Consider the following 16,399-nt stretch of genomic DNA (forward strand, 5'->3'; position numbering starts at 1 on the left):
AAACATAACATTATTGGCTATGTTGAAAATTAAATTAAGCTTTTTTAAAAAATTTATTTATTTGAGAGAGAGAGAATGAGCAGGGGGAGGGGCAGAGGGAGAGGGAGAGAGAGAATCCCAAGCAGACTCCCTGCCAAGCGTGGAACCTGACCCGGGGCTCAATCTCACAACCCTGAAATCACGACCTGAGTGGAAATCAAAAGTTGGATGCTAAACCAACTGAGTCACCCAGGCACCCCTAAGCTGTTCTTTATGGAAAACAGGAAGATATTATGGATACGATATGGGCTTTAGAGGCAGTTGTATCCATGTTCAATGTTTAGTGCCATGACTTCTAAGTTTTGTAATCTTGCTTTAGGTCAGTTTTCATGAGAGAGAGAGAGGCTCTGAGATGGAAGTTTTTATACAGGAAGTTTGTTGGGGAGTGTACTTGGAATCAATATTATTGAAGGTGTCCCAGATAGAGAAAAGGGGGCTTGGCCTTTGTACTCCTTTACTTTTGAGTCATTGGATGTGAGCTGCCTGTGGGAGAGGGAATAGTCTGGATGAGTCAGTGCCATTTAGTAGAAGGAGAAAAATATCCGGAGAGGGAGTCAGCTGTGAGCCATCAGAAGCCAACACTTGAGGCAGCTGGGGAAATGACTCCCTTGTCCTGAAGGAGGATGTGGGTGATGACCTGCACCATCTACTGTGTTGACTTCTTGTGACCTTTGGCTCTTCTTGCTTCCTATAATAAGTTTATTCCATCTGGGAGCAGCTTCTCCAGGATTCCTTAGTAGGTCACCTTTCTTCAGAAAACCTCCAACAGGAAAGTTAGTGGGGACCACAGCCCATGCTGATTCATCTAGTCTCAAGACCACAACAGTACTGATACTTACTGTCTTCCTATTGTCTTCTCTCTTCTACTACCCATTTTAGAATTCCTTCTTCCTCTGCCAGCTCCTCTAGTGATATATGTGGCTTACCTTGTAGGCTGGCATAGACCATTACTGAGGGGTCTGAACCTCTCCTCACCATTCCCTTCTTAGGTCATCGCTGTGGTACTTGTCTGTTTACTACCAAAAATAGGCAGGAAAATACTAGGAAATGCTCTGTGAACCACTTGGATATCAGAACTTCTTCCCTGCCCTCATTGTAGGACGGCAGGTCTACTTCTTCCTGATGATCAGTCAGTTACCCTGCCAGTATTGTGACTTCCTGTTGCCAGTCAGCTGACATAGGATGCCCAAAGTGATTGGATACAAAATATGTTTTAAAGTTTAATGAGACTCCTGTGTCCTCTCATGGAAACATTCTCCCTCTGAAAATCAGGATCTCTGGATCCACTGAACCTAAATTTGTGGAAATAGGAAGCACAAATTCCCCATTTAGGCCACTGGGAGTGATGCTAAGTTCAACCACTTCTACTTCCTCCCCTTGGTTCCTAGACCCATGTGTTGATTCTGTCTTTTGGGGATGCAGTACCAAAGAAAGGTCTTGATTTGGAATATTTATCAGATCCTTTAAATGACACTACATGACTACAAGTTATCATCTTCACCCTGGTGTTTCAGCTGTAATGTCAAAATGGTGTTCCATTGGGCTGTCAGGCCAGCAGCTTCTGGGTCATGCAGTATGTATTGAGATGAGAAGATTGCATTATTATGTGTCCACTGCTGAAGTCCAAAGTATTTTCACTGGTCTGAGGTGATATTATGCAGTATCGTGTGCTGATGTATCAAACATTCTATAGGTCCTCAGAGCATGGTGCTTAATAAGGCCCTGCAGACAAGTAAGCAAACCCGTATTTGGAATTTGCTTCCATTTTAGTAAAAATGTATCACTGCTCCTTCTAGGTAGAAGAGGTTCAACAGTCCTAATCAGCTCTCCATCAAGTGCATGGTTGCTCTCCCTGAGGGATAGTGCTGAAATTGAGGCTTGGTGTTGACCCCTGTTGTTATCAGGTTGGACAGTTCGTCAACCTTTCCATGTAGGTTGGAGGACAGAAATATATATTGTGTGGCCTATGTGAAATAAATGGGTTCCACTGAAAGAACAAGGGGGAGATTATTCCAAGGTTTAAAAAAGGAATGTGAGAGGGAAATGGAACCCCCTGGGCAGGGTATCAGAGATAGATTAAAGCTTAGGAAGAACCAAGAACAGATCTTAGAAGTTTTCAAGCTCCATAAGCTGGAAAGTCAGTGGCTAGAATGTAGTCTGCTAAAAAAAAAAAAAAAAAAAAAAAAATCACTAATTATATGTTTTTGTTTTTGCCTTTTATTTCCTGTTTTGATTTGGTTTCTGAGCTTCTTTTTAATCTCAGTTTCTTCTTTGATCAAGGCTGGTCAATTTGCCAAGTTAAAAAGAGAGAGAGAGAGAGAGAACACAGGCCAATTTGGAATATTTGGGTAAATAAATTATTTCAGTGATCTTAATTTTCCTCATTTATAAAGCTGAAAGTAAAAATACCTGTCTTGCAATTATGGGATTTAAAAAGATGTCTGTAAATTACTTGTATACTGTAGGTGCTCAGTCACTGATTATTAATATCGAAAAAATCCTGAACAATCACTGCTGATTTCCAGTGGGTCTCCATTCTTGCTTGTCGCCCTGGTTGTAGAGATCTGGCAAAGTGGAAGTAAGGCAGGCAGATAAGATGAGTTAGGAGAGAACCAGTTCCCATCCTGAGAGCTCACTTACTAAGATTTTTCAGTGATTGACATTGGATTTTACTTTGTTTTGTTGGCTTTCTTTTTGAAATAATATAATTTTTGTGTTTATTTTTGGGTGTCCTTAATTCTTTTTATATTTTTCTGCTTATCAAAAAAAATGCTTGTTCACTTATAAACATTTCAAGCACTGAGAATTCATTAATCATGGTGGGTGGGAAGTTCCTTCTTTAACTTATTACTAAAAGACAATTACTTTAAGTATTTGGTATCTCTTCCCCTAGATTTTCTTCTATGCAAAATCAGATATTACATATACATAAATAAATGTATACATTTAACAGAAGTAAGATCATATTAGACATACTGTTTCACAACTTGCTGTTTTAACTTAACAGTGTTTTATGGGCACTTTTCCAGGACACATAGTGTGAACCCTGTTTTTTAATAACTTTAATATCCTATTGTATTCTATTGTACCACAAAGTATTTAGTGGACATTCAGGCTGCTTCTATAGGTTTTCATTATTAAAGCAATGCTGTAATGACTACTCGTATACTTCTAGCATAAATTCTAGAAATGTAACTGTTGGGTCAGAGGGCATGAAAAATTTTAATCTTAATGAATAATAAAATTCCCCTTCAAAAATGTGGCATTGAATTTCACTCTGCGCAGAGGTTTATTCCATTCTTGGGATAAGAGTAGAAGTTCTATCTTTTAGGAGTAAGGATTATAGCCAGTGTCTGTCTGCCAAGAAGCCGACTACACTTCACAGATAAGGAAAAAAACTGGTTTTGGAAAAGAGAGACTGTCAGTGAATCAGTTCATCAATGTGCACTGATACCAATGAATGAAACGGAGGCTTTTGACAATGAACTCATAAATAGACTTTCAAGTCTGAGACCTGATTTTAAACCTTACTCTACTATTTACTAGCTGTATGATGTTAGGTAAATTACTCAATATTCCTGAATCTTATAAAACTGATAGTAATACGACTTACCTCATGGGCCTTGGTATGAAGGTTAATTGAGAAACATATGTAATTCACATACACCTGCATGTAGTATAGACATATGTCCTATATATGTCAGCCTGATTGTACCAGGCCTGCCCTATAGCAATTATTAGCTATTGTTATGATTATTATTATGCTTTTCCAGAATACATATCTGAGATCCCAACAGGATGTTTTATTTCAGGGCTTTTTCTCTCACCTCCTCATTCCTCAAAGAGAACAATGACTAGAAAACATTGGTTGGGTAAATACTGCATTATCATAATTACAATTTCCCCGAGAAAAGTGGCTTGCAGTTTGAATATTCAGCATCATAATTACAATTTCCATAAGGAATGTAGAACAGTTATTATAAACAACACAATAATCACTTAGTCTGTAAGGGAGAACAGATTATTGGGGGAGCAAAGAGGGAAAAGAAGCAAAAGCCTATGTCCTAATCAGCATTCAGGAATAGAAATACAGAACCTGAGAGTAAATTGTAATAGCCTCTTAAAATATTCTTGTCTGAATTTATCAAAAACTCTTATCATGATGGCACATTTCCATGGGTTGATTAATTGCTGCCTATATATTTTCTTCTTATATGCAATTTAGTTTTATCATTTTTATTAAACATCCCCTCTGTACTTTTTCTCATTGTCATTGATAATTGCTTTGCCTCCCAAAATTTTAAAAAGCTAACTACAATGAAGTGCAAAAATCACAAAATATTTTAAAAAGAACCTATTTGGGGGAGAAAAAGTTTTATCAGAGTATTTCTCTCTTCACAGTTAAATGTGTCTCCTTTGTCAAGGGAAAATGGGTAAAAGTTCTTTTTTTTTAATGCTCTTTTTACTGTCGTGTTGCCTTAATTGGATTTCACTTAAATTTCCTTTTTTTCTTGTCTTTCTTATTTTTTTAGATGAGATGAGAAAAACAAAATGCAGCTTTCAAGGTTGGTACTTTTCATGATGTTTTAAAATGTCTCATTAATATTAAACAGTATAAAAGAAGCAGAGCAAAATATGTCCTTAGCTTCTCACAGATAGTGATTAGAGGACATTATGTCTTTATTTTTCATATTCATAGATGGAAAGTACAACAGAGATTGTAACAGAATGCAAGGTAACAATCAAATATTACCCCTGATTAAATCTTTGTCAGAATTATAAAGTTGGAAATATTCAATATTTTTCTACCTCATCCATCCATTTATCCATTCACCCATGAATCCATTAATCCATCCATCCACTCACCATTATATTTTTTCAGTGAATACTTATTACTTACATATTGCACATAACTTCACCATATTCTCAATTCCACACCTTCTTCCAACCCTTCTCACTGTTTCTGGCAATAAACTTTCATCTCTTATCACAGGTCTTCAATTTAGCTTGCTGTATTTGATAAAGGAGCAGTGTTTCCACAATATTGCTCAGCTAATAGGTGTTCAGATATGTCTCTTCCCAAATAACTGGGGCAAAAAGGAAATCATCAGTGTGATAATAAGGAATCCTTCTCTTTACATAATGATGCATTGAGTAATGTCCTTCACTGTTTTGTGATTATTATATGTAGATTATTATCATATAGTTTAGAAGTATATATACAGTAGTCTATAATATCAGCTATCCTTCATCAGAATTCTAGTGTATAGTTCTTCTTTTTATCCTGTTAGCAATCTTAAGACTTTCTGACCAAGAACAGGTGTGTTCCACTATAAATTTAAAAATGAACAAAGCAGTCCAGATGCACATGAATGGCTCTTTGTAGGAACAGCAGTGGTGGATTGAAGCAAACTTCATGAGAAGCAGAGACTGAAAATTTTCTGCTTAGCAAGTGTTAGTGAATGGAAATTTGATAGTAGAATACTCCTTATACTAAGATGGATAAATATTGTTTTAACTTGGGGGGCTGTTTTATTGTTTCATTTTAATGAACATTAGTATACTTATTTTACTTTTTAAATATTTATTTATTTTCAGAATACTTACCTTAAAAAGGCTTTCTCAATTATTCCTTTACTATCTTTGATTTCCCCTAACTCATTTTTTAAAAATAAGGTCCTAAGGTCCTCAATAGGAAATTCTGCTACCAGAGGTGCTTTCAGAAACTTAACTGTGATAATTGGGAAGGGACTCCAGTGTCTGTCTGCTGATCTAATTTAATTTAACTAACCTAAATTAAAATAGTCTAAATTATCTCAGCCATCAATCTATTTAATTATAATACTTACTGGGAGGCAGTGAGTAGTGGGTGGGAAGTTAGGCTCTAGAATCAGATTGCCTGAGTTTGAATCCTGTTTACTCATCTACTCTTTGTGTTTTGGGTGAACTTATTAGCATCTCTAATACTTGACTTCCTTAGTTGTAAAATGAGAGAAGAAAGGAGTCCTTACCTCATAAGGTTGTTGGGGAATAAATGAGATGATGTATTTACAAATCACGTTGGCATGTTGTAAGAAGGCAGTAAATGACAGTTGCCATGATTACTTTGTTTCATGACTGTTATTGTAAAACATTATTATTAGGGACAGGCAGCATCTTACTTCTCTGAATTAAACTTCTCTCATGGACTTGATCTTTCATCACCATCACAGATGTATTCATTTTGTTCCATGTGAAAATATGGATAACCTGGGATTGCCCATCAAATGGTGACATCTTGTTGTAACAAACTGCATCTGCTTTTTTTCTAAATATAAGATTTTGATAAATATCACCAAGGTGAGGGAAATAAGCAATCTGAAGTGGTTGCTGTGGGGACAAGAGAAACTATAGTAGCAGGGAAGGAGTCAGTGCTTCTAAAGGAGAGGTTTGGTGCCAACTTTTAAATCTTGCTCATCCAGAAACTAGCATTGTCTGTGCCTTTGTGTGCAGAGGGTCCCTCCATTCATGATGATGTGAGGCCTGATGGACAGACAAGAGGCTGCACATGGGTGGGAGAGAGAAAACATTGAGGGAAGGTTGGAAATCATTCCTTCACAGCAATAAAAGTGTTAGGAAATCTGAAGATAACAGTGGAAGAACGATATAAAGGGATGATGGAAGTAGAGCCCCCTCCTCTCAGTGAGATCTGTAGTGTTGTGTGTATGTATTGTCCATGTGAATCAAAGCAGATGAGGAAAGTCAGCCTTCCCTCAACTGGACCAGCCAGTGACCTCACACCAGGTGACCAATATACAGGCTTCATCCAACAGCAGCCTCTTGGTCCTGGAGCTCATGGTGAACCCAAAAGCAAGAGGTCTGACTGAAAAGATCCCACCTTGTTCAGTCTCCCTGAGAGAGGCAACAGACACTCCAAAGTCCACTTGACTGATGCCATAAGGAAGAGAAATTTGCCAGTTTCACAGATGAGCCCCTGAATTCATTTTGACACATATTCTGGCAAATATGTAAACATGTTAAACTTATACTTTCTATAGGGAAAGACCCCTTTCTGATCCATTGGAGAAAATGACATTTCCAATTCAGGGTAGGGTAGTACTAAAAATTCTTAATCTGGCCTCTGAGCTAGCAAGTTTCAAAACTGAATTTATACATAAACATACTTGTTTATGGGGGAGTACAGCTCTGCACAAGGGTTCTCATCTGGTAGGGTTTGAAACATTACTGGCTGAAATGAAATTATGGTCCCTACATTGGATTCCACAGATAAATGGTAAAACTTAATTACCTCCAATCTTGTGAAAGTATAGTAGTTAAGGGAAATAAATAGAAAAAAAAAATTATTGCTGACTCCAGAACCACCTCCAGCAAATACTTAAATATTTGATTGAAGCACCCCACTTTTGAAACTGCTCTGACAGCCAGTCTATCCCTACAATATCCCATGGACACTGTCACTTCTATACACTGTAGGTAGGCTTTTTTGGTGGCTCACTTTAGGCCCTATAGGTATACACATGCCCTTCTTGTGAAAAAGAGTCACAGTTACAGAGTTTTAGGTCTAAAAAATACCTCAACTGTTATTCATTTTAGTCCTTTTCTTTCCCTTCAAATAATGAAGTCCAGGCCCACAAAGGTTAAGCAACTGTTTTAAGTCATTCAGCTCACTAGTGACGAAATAGGAACTACAAGCATATCGTTTAACTCCTTCCTTACCATGGGCCATCCCTGGCTTCTTGGTAAAGATAGGAAGGTCTTTGGTTTGGGGTAGAAACTATTTCTGAAACACTACATTTGATACCATCCTGTTAACTAAAATTGTTATTTATCTCTTCTACTGTTAGGTACTTCTCAATTCATCCTACTTCCCTGACTATATCATGAGTTCCATAAGGATAGAGCTTATGGCTACTATTTCTTTGTTATTTTTACCATATTTATAAGGTTCTAAATAAATATCATGCAGTTTATTTTGATTCTAAACCTTGTCAAGAACACTGAACCCCCACCTCTCTTCCAGCTCACTGAATTCCACTGACATTTGTAGAAGACCCAGAAAAAAAAAAATATTCCTTGAAGGTGACCAGAAAACAAACAAATACTGTTGGGTTTTGGGTTGAATTCTCTTTTGTTCTAACTCTGCTGCAGGAATGGAGAAATAATAAATAGATCAAAATCAACTCATTGCCATAGTGTGTGTGTATGTGTATAGATGTGTGTGTGTGTGTGTGTGTGTGTTTTAGAATATGAGTGGGGGTGATCAAAAAGTATCATTTAAACATTTAGCTGGGATAACTTGGGTTTAATGATTTGCAACCTAAACTATCAGAAGTATCAGGGAAGAAAGAGAAGACCAACTGAAAATATGAATGTATGTTTATCTCCTTAGCAAATAGCAAGGAGGGCCCAGAAGCTAAAAATTAAGAATGGACTCAATTTTTTTTTAAATACAGATGAAAGGCTACAAATAAAAAAAAAAACTAATTTCCTTTTTATTACAAATTCTGAATCTAATTTCCTTTTGTCCTTCCTATGTATTTGAAAATAGGATGTAGCACTTATTTCCCTGTCAAGGATGTTTAATATTTTCACCCTGGGAGTGTTGTGTTTAGATTTGAGCACCACAAATGCAGAAGGCTGTAAATTACCTATTTTGCCCCAAGTCTGTATGAGTGTCATTCAAAGAAACACAGATCTGATGATGGTCGTTAATTAAAGTGAAATTCCAGTATTCATTTGGCTCTTTCAAAGATGACTTAGGGTGATCAGATTTATAAACGACAGCAACCATTTTCATAATTCCCTTCTTCAATCTGTGCTTTCACAATGCAATGATCCAAATCTTATCACATGTCAGACCATTAAATTCCCCTTACGTACCAGTCCTTGCAGTTTTTGTTTTGTATCTCTCACTCTCCTTCCCCCCAACCCCACATTTTGTCCTGTAAAGTTTGACCTAGTCTTTCTGCCTAAAACCTTCCGTCTGTCCCTCTCACCTTTCTGATTTGATCTTGGCGTATACTCCAGGTTTTCCAGTGAAAAAAATTAAGCTAAGGCAGCCTAAAGCTTATCATTATTGGCTTGACAGTGCTTTCCAAGGAACTTAACATACCAAATAAACAAGCCTAATTAGTCAAAAAGACATTCATTCAGAATTTGAATCTTGGGAATTAGCAGACTGTAGCAATGCTAAGCATATTCGAATGTTAGCAAATTTTGTCCTAGCCATATATATTCTGTGTATGAATACAAAATACATACACAGTACATGTATATGTGTATACATGCCCAGCAACGAAGATGGGGTGGATGCAAATAGTGCTATTAGGTAGAGACAGCATGCATAGTGAACCCAGCAATGGACTCACTTCTAATTGGATCAGGTGATGAGGCAGGTGATTATTATTAGTATATTACTACAGTATAGCATTACATGGCTTTTTAAACTATGAAGCTATATTACCCTGATAAAAATAAAAGCAAAATTTAAATGTATTTTTAGAGATTTTATTTATCTATCTATCTTTCTATCTATTTATTTGAGAAAGGGAGAGAGAGAGCACAAGAGAGAGCATGAGCAGAGGGAGCGGAGGGAGAGGAAAGCAGGCTCTCTGCTGAGCAGGGAGCCCAGAGTGACTGGGGGCTCAATCCCAGGACCCTGGGATCATGACCTGAGCTGAAGGCAGACACTTAACCAACTGAGCCACCCAGGTGCCCCTAAATGTATTTTTAAATATAAATAATTTGTAATTTATTCTAGCTTTAAATCCTGGCTTTGCCGCTTACTTGGGGAAATTATTTCCTCTTTTATTGTTGTGTTTTCTGGTTTGTTTGCTTAAATATTGGGCTTCATTTTAATTTTCCTCATAAAGGAGTTAATTCAGGTGAATGATCCCAGCTTAATATCTACTAAATGAGTCCTCCAGCATTCATTTCCATTTCCCTCTGAAGAAGCTGAGAAACATGTTAGCTGTTTTCAAATATCAAAAGGAATTGGATGTGGAAGAGAGATGTGATCAAGCCTATGGTTCCACGTGATAATATAAGAAACCAGAAGGCTCAAGAAAACGTATCAGCTCAATATAAGGAGAAGGAACATTATTGTAAAATGTGGCTGTCCTGGGGCACAGGTAGCTTGTGAGTTCCTCCACAGTAGTTTTTTTCTTTTTTTTAAGGTTTATTTATTTATTTGAGAGAGAGAGAACAAGTCGGGGGAGGGGCAGAGGGAGAAGGAGAGAGAGAATCTTCAGCAGACTCCCCACTGAGCACAAAGCCTGACTCATGGCTCAGTCTTACAATCCTGGGATCATGACCTGAGCCAAAACCAAGAGTCTGATGGTCAACCAACTGAGCCATCCAGCTGCCCCTACAGTAGTCTTTCAAACATAGCCTGACCATCATATAACAGGGGTTAAATACAGAAGAAGCACTAGCACTGTGAGGTCAACCAGTTTATGTTTCAGATTCTTCTTTCTAATAAACTGGATGATGCTATGCCCAGTTTCTACTCCAGAAATGCAAAGACCACCAGGGAAGCAGGCTGTAGTTGGCAGAGTAGCTGCAGAGATTACAGGAGAAAACAACAGGCTTTGACTGCTTTAAGCAGTAAGAAAAATGTAAAGAATTACAACAATTGGAGCCAAATTTGACCCCAGATTTAACATTGTGAAAAGATCAGAGAACCCATAAACAGTCAGGGCAAAGTTCCAATACCTCATTTGAAAGCAGCACAGCTCTCCTGGGAAAAGTTTGAGGCAGGACTTGCTTTTTACTATGGGCTACATGCTTTCCCAGGCACACAGACAGACTTGTATATATCCTCTGCCCAGGAGCACCCTTCCTTTTCCTCCTCTCTCTGCTTCTAAGGTCTCTGGACTAGGCTCAAACTAGGTATATTCCCTATAGAAAGAAGAGGAGGGGAGAAGCAAAAAGGACTCATGGCAGGTGGAGCTTTGTACCCCCTAGATCTTGTTCTTAATCTTCACTCTGAAGGGGACGTTTAAACGCCCAAATAGGTGGCTTCCTTTTCTCCCTCCCTTCCCCAGCTTGGCTTTCTCCTGGGCTCTGTCAACTCCCCTTTATTTCCTCACCTGCCACCTCTGTGATCACCTTTTACCCAGGTCTTTTAGAGGTCCTTTTTAGGACAGAAGTGTGGCCCCGGGATCTTATATCGTAGGATGTTGTAGATTTGCTTTCTGGTAATGATTGTTCATGTATTATAGTGACTGTCTCTGCAGCCCAGATCCAGCTCTTAGCATTTAGCCATATTTCAATTGTCCATCCAATACCTGGGCAATTAAGTGCAACTAATTAGTTCCAATTAACTTTTCACATTCTGATCCAAGTGACGTACCCAGTCTCCTGTTCTGGTCTTCCCTACCAAGCTGCCCTTTGTTCCAGCCAAACTAAACTCTTCAGATCTTCTCTACTAAGAATGTCCTTCCCTCTTAAGGCCTCTCTGGCACACATTGACTAGATGGATTCAAATATCTCCTCCCCCTCTGTGAAATCTTCTTATACTCCCCTGTTCATACCTAGACAGAAATCCCTGTATTTCCAGGACATTTGGCTATTACTTCTATCATAGCACCTACGGTGTTGGGTTCTCCCTTATGTCTTTTTAAGTTAGTCTTCCCCACTTGTTTTCTCAAAAACACGCTATTCTTTTTGGTATTCATGGTACCTAGCATAGTGTGTGATTCATAGCAAGAACTGATAAATGTTGTCTGAATGAATAAAATAAGTAAGTAAATGAATGAGAATATATACTGTAGCGGATGCCTTTTTAAATAACTGATCTAAAGGATTAGTCATTAAACAGAGAAAGCTTCAGTAGGCATCTTGCACATCTGGACAATTGTAATGCAAAATATTTACTTAGAAGGCAAAGAGATATTCTCTTTTCCTGTGGAAATATAAAAGAATTTTTGTTTCAAGGAAAATTACACTGGAAAAAAAATAACTGTCTACAATACAAGAGACTAAGTTTCTATCTTCAGGGACATTCTCTTGTCTTTTTATATTACAAGACTGAACAAGATTTAAACCAAGCAGCCAGTGTGATAATGTTGCCAGATAGCTAATAAAGGGGAAGATTAGAGAGTTGTATAAAATGGCAGGTGCCCCGGCAGATTCTACGTCTTAGGCATTAAACACAGAACAAAGTGATGCTGTTTTTGGAGGGCCACCAAAAGTGCTTGGTGTCAGCTTCAGCAGCATGGTGCCATTCTGACTGTGGTGCTCATCTTACTGAAAACAACACAAAAAAGTAAAACAAGCAGCAGCGGATGATACTTGGAACACAGAGAAGCATCTGAAACAAAACCAAACTCTCACAAAAGAAAATGAAGAATTACTTCTAGTCGGGCACTTACAGAACATCCTTTGCTTGCATAGAATAGATCCTAACATCTAATCATGTAAAGCATCTCAAGCAGTCATCTTCAGAGGGAGTCCACATTTTACAGCTCACTTTATATTCCAGTCTCTCATGGAGCTTAGAATTACTATCCTTTTAGTCGGAGGGGGAGACGAACCATGAGAGACGATGGACTCTGAAAAACAAACTGAGGTTTCTAGAGGGGAGGGGGGTGGGGGGATGGGTTAGCCTGGTGATGGGTATTAAAGAGGGCACGTTCTGCGTGGAGCACTGGGTGTTATGCACAAACAATGAATCATGGAACACCACATCAAAAACTAATGATGTAATGTATGGTGATTAACATAACAATAAAAATTTTTAAAAAAAAGAATTACTACCCTTTTAAGATAGAAATGAATTGGTCATATTTCTTCTGGTGACTCATGTGACTACCAGGGATCACAGCCATCTTTATCTAAAGAGCAAATACAGAAAATGCTTCACATTTTTGTACCTATCAAACATAATTACAACGAACATTTTTTCTTTCGAGCTTTCTTTGCCAAAAAGGAAACTTCAAACCATCTTCTCTTTGGAGATAAAGGCTCTTCTTGGGGAAGAAAGTGTGAAAATGGGCTAGAAGAGAAGCACAGAGCAGAGAGACAGGCATAAGTTATTCAATAGAGGGGGGTTTAGGTTTGGAAAGAAAGAAGGGAGAGAAACATTTCTAGCCTTACCAAGTGCTAAGTATTGTGTGCTAAGTGCTTCACAGAGAATATATTATTGCATATATTTGTCTAATGTGAATAATTCAAAGTTAACAAAAATACCAGTGTATATATATAAAACATTGTAGATAAGATTGCTTTTATATATAAGGCATTAATATCTGCAGAATGGCTTACGGGTTTACATCAAAACTCAAAAAGGATAGCATAAGATCTTTCAGGTCTTAGGCTTGTGAGACAAACCCAGGAGTCCAATTTATTTGTAAGAGAGGAGGCTGAGCTTACAAAAGGGTGTGAAACTCCCTAGCCTTCAATCTATTTATATATATAAAAAAAAATTGCCTCATGTATTTTAATTACATGCTAATTATCACATAACAAATATTAAAATAAATGTCTTAACCTGCTCAAATCCACACAAAAATAATCATCAACCTCAAAGACATCTAGTGAATATAGAATGGAAGTCTCAAAAATTTATCAGGAAGAGAGAAGTAGGATTTTTTTTAATGTACAGTTTGTCTAAAATAAAGGATTTTCTTTCAAGTGAAGATGTCCGTAAAGTCTTGTCTTAACTAGCTAATGCTAGCGAATCCATTGATTGGTGGGGATGATTCATTTGTGAGCCTATCAAAGTTCAAATAATGACAAAGTCCCGTGTTCCACCTTTTATAGCTGGTGATACTGAGTTTCTTGATATTTTTTAAAGAAACCCAAACTTCTATTATTAGCATGACTATTTCCTGAAGGCTTGTTACTGGGAGCCAAAGATAAGATAAGATATGGCCTGGCTTGGCTCAGATGGAATTCTATCCCAGCAGAGGGGCTCTACACTCTCACTTCCTGGTAAATAGCTGCTGATTCAGCCAGGTTTTTGGTTTTTCTTACATACTATCCCTCCTCTCCATTTTCTCAGCCTTGCTTTAGTTCTCCCTCCCAATAGGACTGTTGCTTATATGTCGTGGTTATTTCACTGCTCATTTACCTGAGAGTCAGCGGGGCATAGGCTCTGGAGATGAAAGATCTAGGGTTGAAGCCCAGTTTGCCACTTACTGTGTATTCAGTCTTTGGACAAGTTGCATGAAATCGCCAGCCTTGAGTTTTCTTGCCCATAAGATGGGGATGCATCCTAAGAGTTTCATGAATATTAAATAGGATAACCTGTTTATCATGCTTGATGTACAGTACTCAATTGGTGTTGTTACTACAATTATAGGATTATGCTGGGTTGGGGAAGAGATGTGAAAGTGGTTTCCAAACTTGTAGACTTTCTCTACACTTCAACCGTAGGTATAAGCAGTTCCCTTGAGTTCTGACTTAGAAAATAAAAATGCAACAGACATCTCCTCTTTTGCTCAGATGCTGGGAGAATTAGAACCAAATTAATACTGTCAGATTTTAAAACTTTTCAAAACACTGTTGTAATTGATTTCCGTTAGAGTCCAATGCAAAGCCAAGTGACTGTTCTTGCAGGCTTAGTTCTTCTGTTACTCAGTCTTTGTTCTTGCTTTACCTATAATTGTACAATGTTCATTTGCATTTGACTTCTATAATCCCTCAAATCCTTTTGAAACAAAACAATGAAACCCTTACTCAAGGCTCCAGAAGGTCTGGCATTAACATTTTTCTCTTGCATTCCTCTCCTCTTCCCCTTCTTTCCCTTCCGTACCCTTCCCTTCCCTCTCTGCCTTCCCTTCTCCCTCCCCCTCCCCCACCCCCTCCCTTCCTCTCTCTATTCCTCCTCCCCTACCTGCCCCTCATCTTCCTCCTCCCCCTACCCCTCTCTCATATAAAGCACTTAGGGGAATGATCCACTTAGTTTGGTCTATACCAGCTGTCTGTGGGACCTTTCTAAAATTGCATATTCTCATGTCCAACTCTAGAGATTCTGATTCTATAAGATCAGAGTGGAGCCAGGAACCTGTATCTTTTTTAGTAAACACTATTCATCCAGAGCATTCAGATTTAGGTGATACTCTACCACTCTTGGTAAGCAAGTAGGAAAGAGATAGAAATGAGTCTGGCTTCTAAAACAGGCTCTGTCACTATCTGTGTGACCTTAAATCACTCAACCTGTCTATGATTCAGTTTTTTCATCTTTAAAAGATATAGAAATTGATAAATATCTGTCTACCTAAGTCATAAAGTTGCTATAAAAAATAAATGAAATAATATCTGTAACAGGAAGAAAAAAAATCTATTAAGTAATTAAATGACCATCTAGTTTCACAGTCTAGGAATGGGATAATATGACTTTTTACACGGAAATAGCTATTTTGGTTTGAAAATCAAGGCCCTATAGATGTGACCTGACCATTCTAAATGGAATAATAAGGGATCTTGAATGGTGTATTAAACCATGAGTCATGACTCATTAGGTTGGTAGTGGATCCAGCATTTTTAAAACATAGTAGAATAGAATGGGATAGGATAGGGTAGGATAAGACAAGGTAAAAACTATCATAGCACATTGCCCATAGGAAGAAGTTTAAACTACAGTCTCCAATATTTAAATGTTGTTGTTTTTGTGCTATCCTGTATCTTTCCCTCCTGCCAAGCTTATCCCTGTATATTGACTTGTGTTTAGAGATCATACTTAGAAATGAAAGAGGTGAGGTTGTGGCCTGTGTCAGAGACACAGCAGGGCAGCATGCAGACAGTGTCCATGGGTGATATTGTGTGAGGGAATCCAGAATATGGAGGAGAATTGCCCTCAAGAGTCTTATGGAAGACACTAGACTTCCCAGGTCATGTAGAAAGGAGTTCTGGAACAGTTTCATTTGGAAATAAGTAAATAAAATATCCTAGAAAGCTGGAGGAGTTGGGCAATCAGCTTGTGGAAAGATCATACTTTGCTGGAGTTACTCATTCTTTGGTGTACCACCCACTCTTCTTTTCCCCAACTACCTCTACTGAAACCAAAGTCTAGGGCTATATTCTTCCTCTGGCTGCCAGGTTAAAGGAATAATGCTCTAACATCTGAAAGTGAGACCTGCAATTCATGTTTTCCCATTAAAACAAAAACAAACACAACAACAAGACCCCATTGTTCTACTTAGTAGCTAGGTACAGTTCAAATAATAAGTTGTGTGCACTATTTAGTGTTTACATTAATGACCACCATTTTATAAGTGCATATGATATGCTAAGTAGGTTACAACTAGAATCTGATCTTCTAGAACACTACAAGAAAAGTTTTAGTGTAGGGGCACCTGAGTGGCTCAGTCGTTGAGCATCTGCCTTCGGCTCAGGTCATGATCCCTGGGTCCTG

At 38.1% G+C, this 16,399-nt stretch overlaps 1 protein-coding gene across 4 annotated transcripts in view; it reads left to right on the forward strand.

Moving 5' to 3' along the window:
- Positions 1–16,399, forward strand: part of LINGO2 (leucine rich repeat and Ig domain containing 2) — a 1,267,465-nt gene that overhangs the window by 840,739 nt on the left and 410,327 nt on the right. For all 4 annotated transcript variants that reach the window (XM_073881319.1, XM_073881317.1, XM_073881318.1 and 1 more), the window contains one exon: positions 4,572–4,604. The gene's annotated coding sequence lies outside the window, so the exon portion shown is untranslated. The remainder of the gene's footprint in view (positions 1–4,571; positions 4,605–16,399) is intronic.

The sequence above is a fragment of the Callorhinus ursinus genome, unplaced genomic scaffold (assembly GCF_003265705.2).
Source record: "Callorhinus ursinus isolate GAN/ISIS: 27379988/994484 unplaced genomic scaffold, GSC_fseal_2.0 scaffold42, whole genome shotgun sequence".
Taxonomy (NCBI): Eukaryota; Metazoa; Chordata; class Mammalia; order Carnivora; family Otariidae; genus Callorhinus; species Callorhinus ursinus.